This window comes from Carya illinoinensis, chromosome 15 (genome assembly GCF_018687715.1).
Source record: "Carya illinoinensis cultivar Pawnee chromosome 15, C.illinoinensisPawnee_v1, whole genome shotgun sequence".
Taxonomy (NCBI): domain Eukaryota; kingdom Viridiplantae; phylum Streptophyta; class Magnoliopsida; order Fagales; family Juglandaceae; genus Carya; species Carya illinoinensis.
Window position 1 is genome coordinate 31,805,804 of NC_056766.1, and position 7,300 is coordinate 31,813,103.

Here is a 7,300-nt window from a genome sequence, read left to right on the forward strand (position 1 = left end):
GCCATCCATGGGAGTAACCTCACCAGCTATGGAAGTACCTACATTTGGATCGTCATCCGGGTACTCGGACTTCAACTGTTCTAGCTGGCACCCAAAACTGCCTATCAGCATAAAGCGACCCCAACCAAGCATTATCGCGAAGATCATTGGTTTCAATCAAATATGCCCATCGTTCTTCAAACTCATTCTCACTTAATGAGTCATACACACATTTGTGTAGACTATCTTTGATCTCGTCATATCGAGAATGTGACCCAAACTTCTCCAAAAGCTTCTTCGTAATATGCCACAAACAAAAGCGATGCCTAGAAGATGGAAACACCCTCGCAATTGCAAGTTTCATTGCCTTATCTTGGTCTGTAATGATTGCATTTGGTGGTCGGTCATTCATACACTTCAACCATGACTCAAACAACCACTCAAAAGTATTTGCATCCTCATTGGATATCAATCCACACCCGAATAGGATTGACTGACCATGATGGTTCACACCCACAAATGGCGCAAATGGCATTTTATAAGCGTTGGTCAGGTATGTTGTATCAAAAGTGATAACATCCCCGAATGATTGATATGCAGCTCTACTTCGGGCGTCTGTCCAAAACACATTCTTCAACCTCATGTCAGGGCCCACATCGATTGCATAAAAAAATTCTGCATTTTTTTCTGCATATCTTGGAAGTAGTTAGTTAGAGCTTCAACGCCTCCAACTCCGAGGCAAAGTTGTCGTGCTTTCTCAATGTAGTTTTGACATTCCTTTTGCCCAAATGGCACATTCTCATACCCCCCCGCTTCAACAATTACACTCTGGAAAGTTTTAGACGTACGTATTCCGGCTTCATCATTTATTTCAAACCTCTTAGCCACACGAGCATCTAGCTTCTTGAAACATCTAAAGTGTCTTGCTTTCCCTGGACTACAATAATGTGTGTGATCCAAGATTACACTAGACAAGGTATATCCGCCATCCTCATTCAAAACTGCATTAACTCTTGCTTTACACCCTACCCTCTCTGTTTGTCTTGGCTTTAGGATATTGGAAGCCTAACTCTTTGCTGTGCCTTGCCGCGCACATACCAATGTAAACCATCGAACCCTCCCATCTTCGCTTTGTCTAGAATTCCTTCTGCGAACCCCGAACCCTTTATGTTTAGCATATTTCATATAGTAAGACCGGACTTCTTCCTCATTAGAAAAAGTCATTCCAACATTAGGTTCCTCGACATCATCATCAGCCTTAGGTTCTTCGACACCATCATTATTATCAGGCCCATCATCAACCACTATTTCATCATACTCATCATCCGTCAACTGTACAAAAGAAGTCATATCAACTCAGCCTTAGAGAACCTACAATTAGTATCGATAATTGAATTAGCATATCATTTTATATGCCCTCATATTATTGACATGAGAAATTATAAATACGATTATATTAGTATACAATTTATATTAGTATCCGAAGATTTATTTTGCATTTTATGTCATATAAACATAAAGTGTAGGTGCTTGACCATTAACTATAATAATTGACCTATTAAATATCATGTCTATTTAATTAATACAAGCTACCCATCTAAGAAGCAGGTGGAGACGACCTAGTATAAATTGTAGAATATCCTCTAATGGTTTCAACTAGATGCTCATTGGTTTCAATCAAATTGCATTAGCACGTAAAAGAACTATGATGAAACTAAATTGGAGATACTTTTTACTACTTTATCAACCTGATATTCTGTTTCAAAACCATGAACTCGGTAACTAATCACATCACCATACTAACAAATAAAACAAAAAAATAAATGAGATTTTTTTTACTGTAAATAAGTCTGAGATTTTCTTTTTCTGCCATCCCAATTTGGTAGTACAGCTTCTTTGTCTTTATGACAAACAAGATGCATGGTTTTAAAATTTTTTACAGTTAAAACATCCTACACAAACCTTTTTAACGTAGATGAAATATAGCATCAGATTTTTTAACACAACTTCAACTAAAATGTGGCACCTTTACGTACGTTAATTCATAAGGATAACTTGAAAACTAAACGGTGGCACCTTTACGTACGTTAATACAAAAATGTGGCTATTTAAGGACATATACAACAACGGCCTTTACGGAATCTATACCCAAGAAACAGAGTTGCTATAGCAGAATATTTACAGAGAGCAAATCACAGATGGGAATCAGTGGATGGATGGGATATTGATACTCATTTACAACGAAAATTTTGTAACACTCAATGTGCAGTGAACTATCATTTTACCTGAACCTGCCGTGGAGTGAATGGCATTGTCGGGGGGTTGAATCAGAAACAGAGTGTATGGGTTTTTTGGTCCCCTCTTTCGGATTCCTCCAGGTTTTTGAACTACTGTGTGGGACCTTCTATCGCCGGAGATGGGCCGAGTTTGGTGGTGGTCGGTGCTGTGAAGTTGGGGGCTAGTGGATGGATGGGATATTGATTTCCTCTTGGGAAGGAGGGGAGACGTGTGTAATGGGAGGAGACACTATACGTACTAGGAGAAACCAAAGCAGCGGGAAAGTATTTTTCTCACTTGCCATGTCAGAACTAAAATATATTTTCCACGTCGAGCGGTCATTAAATGCGGTCACCTTCAGGCGGCCGACTAACGTTATCCGATGTGAAATACTGTCTTCTTTCTGGAATCTTTTTTACCATTTTCTTTTTATCATTTTTTGTCCTCTTTTTATAATTGAAATGATTAAAAAGTAGCTTTGGACTTGACCGACACAAATATTGTTTTTTTTTCCCTATTTTCTTTACTGGCAGCCGTTAGTCTCGTCTTAAACTCATCTCATTTAATTATTATAATTTTTATAAATTTTAATACAAAATATAATAAATAATTTAATTTTTTTAAATATCAAAATAATAATAGTATTAAAAAATAATATTCTAACAATATTTTATTCAACTTTTAACTTTTATCTCAATTCAACTCAGCTTAACATTCAAACGCAACTTAAAGATACATTTAAAACATAAAAACAGTTAAATTCATCTAAATTGAGTTTAAATTTAACCATAATCCAACATCTAAATATATATAAATTTATCTTAAGTGAGCTCTATGAAACTTATTCTATTATCTTAATTTATTACTATTTATAAAAAAGCTCAACTCAACTCGGTTAATATCTAATCACAACCTAACAGGAAAATGCCTTCGTTCCGATCAAAAAGTAATGAGTTTTGCTACATACAAGCACAGTTGCACACTAATCTGTGTACCAATACTGATTTATTCATACTTAAAATTTAAATTAACATTGTTTTTAATAAAATTTATTTTTTGACCAATCACATCACATTAATGCACAGATTAGTACACAACTATACTTGCAACTATATTTTTCCAAAAGTAATATATGTAAAAGAAATATTTCGTGGCCATTACCTAACAGATGTTTCTTTCTTTTATTGCATTTAAAAAAACTGTTCGCAAATATATTTCGAAAAAATCAAGAAAACAAGTCCCTCTATCATACGGATATACTCAATCGTGGATGGTTTCAAAATAGAACGTAAATCCTTTAAAAAAAAAAAAATAGAACTTAAATACTGGTAGTTCACTTGGGAGTGTCTAGGCCAAGCAAAGTGAAACTGAAAAATAATAGAGAATATTACTATAATTCCAATTGAAGAATATAAATAATTAAAATATATCTTTTATCTGCTTTTATTTTTAAGATAAATAATAATTTCAAAACTCTGATTCTATACTCTGGATTAAGGTCTAATGAAGAAAATTTTATATGAAAACCTTATATCACACAATTTTATTTAAGGGCTTTGCTACATACAGTCGGGAAATTCAGTCGGCGTGCAGTCGGCTGTACGGAATGAATAAAAAAAATTATAAAAAAATTATTTTATATTCAGGGGGACCTACATGAATTATAAAAAGTTATAAAAATAAATTTTTTTTTTCATGTAGGTCCTGTATTAATTTTTTTTTATAGCCGACTGCACGCCGACTGCATTTCCCGACTGCACAAATCATTTCTGTTTATTTAATTAATATATAATTTGTTATTTTTTACATTCTATCTTATTGCTTAAATATATGTGTATAAATAAGAAAAAAATGACAAATCACAAAGTAGAAGTGTGCAATGTAAGACTACTTTATAGAATTTCTAGAAATCTAATTATTAAAATGAACATAAATTAAATCAATAATATATATAAGATGTTAATTTTAAATCTCATATTAATTTTTCTCGTTTAAAATTTACCTTATTGTCCAGAGATATAATATTTATAATATTTTTCAATTGTCATAATTATTTTGTTTTATTTCATCACGGGTTAATCCGGTGACGTCGGATTAATTTGTAATAGCATTAGCATTAATTAAATTCTTAAATAAAGTTTGGTTAATATATCATTTGTTGGCTTTTATTAGTGTTCTAAATGATATTAGAGCATATTCTAAATGCACGATGACCAACGGAACCCTATCATCACAAATTTAAAAAATAAAAGTAAAAAGCGAAAGAAAAAACTGTTTACATCATAAAAGCTCCTAAACATCGTAAAAGTTGCATTACTACGCACCAAAAAATTGATATAGGCTACTGACACATGCGGCCACACGAGATCTAGAACTTGAGTTTAAATAAAATAAAATAAAACACATTAAAATTTTAGTTAGAATTTTAAAGTGAATGACAATTCAATTAAAATATACTAAAATCTTATTTATTTTTATAATGTCTTTTGATTTGTTTTTAATTTCTTTTAATTTATTTCCAAATGTTTAATTTTTTTCTCTCTCCAGTAATAAATACTAAAAATTAATATATTTAAAAAAAACTTGTAATCTTGAATAAGATACATTTTTTTAATCTTATATATATATATATTATATAATTTCTAATATAATTTCTCATTCTTTTTACAGCTTCAATGCATGGCTAGGAATATTCAGATAAGATTTTCACCATTTCAAACAAAAAAGTTAGTTGTCAAATATTAAATTAAATAGTAATGTTACATATAGTCGTAGAGTAGAATGTATAAATATCGCGTAATTGTTTTAAAAAAGATTAGAGTTTATGATTAAAAAGTTTTTTGTTTTCAAATGGATCCTGTATTAATTCACTTTTTTAAATAGACTATACAGTACTAAAACAATCACGACTACAAATATCATTTCTCAATATCAAATATCACAATCACAGACCACAGTTTTTTCAAAACCGCCATCCCATTTCCACTGTTCTATTTGTCTTTTGGTTGATGAGTCAAAAGTTAATATAGCCCTTAACCGTTGAAAATGAAATGACAATTTTCATATCATCAACTAAATTATTAACGGATAAAATACATATAGCCCCTATACGTTCTCTACGACGTCTCTACTTTTCGCTTTAATTGTTGCTTTTCTTTCACTTTGTCAGTTTAACATGACTATTAATGCCTGGGATCTATGTTATATAAAAGTTTCAGGGTATGATTGCTTTAAAAAACATTAACAACTGGCTTGCAATGCATTTTAGCTTTTATAATTATGATCATGAATTCTAAGGGCCCTTGCTATCACGGGTGCTACATGTGGGAAAACAGCCGTACTATCAATATCTAACTTTGGATTCTATTATTCTCTGCTTTCACGTCAAAGCGCATGGAAAGTACTCACAAAAGTATAGCCATCCTATCGAATTGATAAGTTAAAAATTAATATATTGTTTTAAAAAAAACTTGTAATCTTGAATTAAGATACATTTTTTTAATATTATATATTATATATTTTCTATTATTATTATTATTATTATTTTTATTTTTATTTTTTTTACAGCTTCAATGCATGGCTAGGAATATTGATGCAGGGGAATCCGAGACAGATGATGCTGAGCTGTCAGATTGCACCTTGATGGCGCTGAAATACCATGAGTTGGCAGATCAACGCAAATGCGGGAATTGTTGTGATATGTTTCTAATTGGGGCCATTTTGAGTTCGTTTCAGTCTTTTGGCCATAACTTTGGTTACGGGCGTCGGCTTGTGGGCTGATTTTGGATAAACACGATTTTTGACTATAACAATTTGGCTTGTGGACTGATTTTAGAGATTGCTTGATTTGATAATATTCAGTTAAATCCTAGAGACTTTTCTCTTTGTGTTTTTGGACGATTTTCTCTTGTTCTTTCTTGTGAATCATCTGTTAGAATTAACTTACAGGATAATCGCTATTCTATCTAGCGTCAAATATTCAGATAAGATATTCACCCATTTCAGGCAAAAAGTTAGTCTCTTTTAACATCTATCTCTTTTAACATCTATTTCTTGGCTCCAGTTGATGAATATTTATTCCGTCAACTGATCTTTTATCTTGCAATAGTCCACAAGTCATAAACAGTTAGTACATAACGCGGTGTCCTGGAACAATACATTACCCAGAGAACAGAAAATAAAAAAGTGGGTCACGGGTGCTACATGTGGGAAAACAGCCTTACTATCAATATCTAACTTTGGATTCTGTTCTTTATTGATTTTCTTGAGTGGGAAACAGATTTCACGTCAAAGCGCATGGAAAGTACTCACAAAAGTATAGCCATCCTATCGAATTGATAAGTTAACAACATATTCTCCCTTATAAATTGACCGACAATTATAAACTCAAAGAAACATCCTAGTTCTCTCCTTTTTTTTGACCCACATCTCTATAGTTGCACCTCTCTTATGAAATATTTATCATAAATATAGAGAAGATAACCGCATACTTTACGGAAATTATTAAAAAGTTTCATTCTATCTTTTTCTTAACCCATTTGACTCATTTGTCTACAACAATCATATTTAAATATAATTATATATATATAAGTATGGATTATTAAACGAAAATAATTCATGATCTTATTAAATGATTTTATGTAAGTTGTCATCAAGTTTAATTGTCTTTTTTTTTAACACGTTTAATCCACTTATTTGTAACAATAGTATATAAATATTAAATGTATTTAAGTGTGGGTTATTAAATAAAAAATAATATATTTTATTAGATTATTTTTTTATTATTATTTATAAATTATTTTATTAAAATTAATATATTTCACATCTCGTCGAGGCTTTATTTTCAAAAGAAATCTCATTTCTACTGCTATTCAAACGAGACATTATTACCGCTTAGACCGAAGCAATCACTTTAAAGAGCATTGAAAGTCACAAAAGGTATAATCATTGGGCAACGTACAGCACATATTCCATGTTTTTAGGCTTTCGGCTCCATCCTTCAGACCAAATTGATGATCAACCGCCTGGCCTACTTGATGAGGAT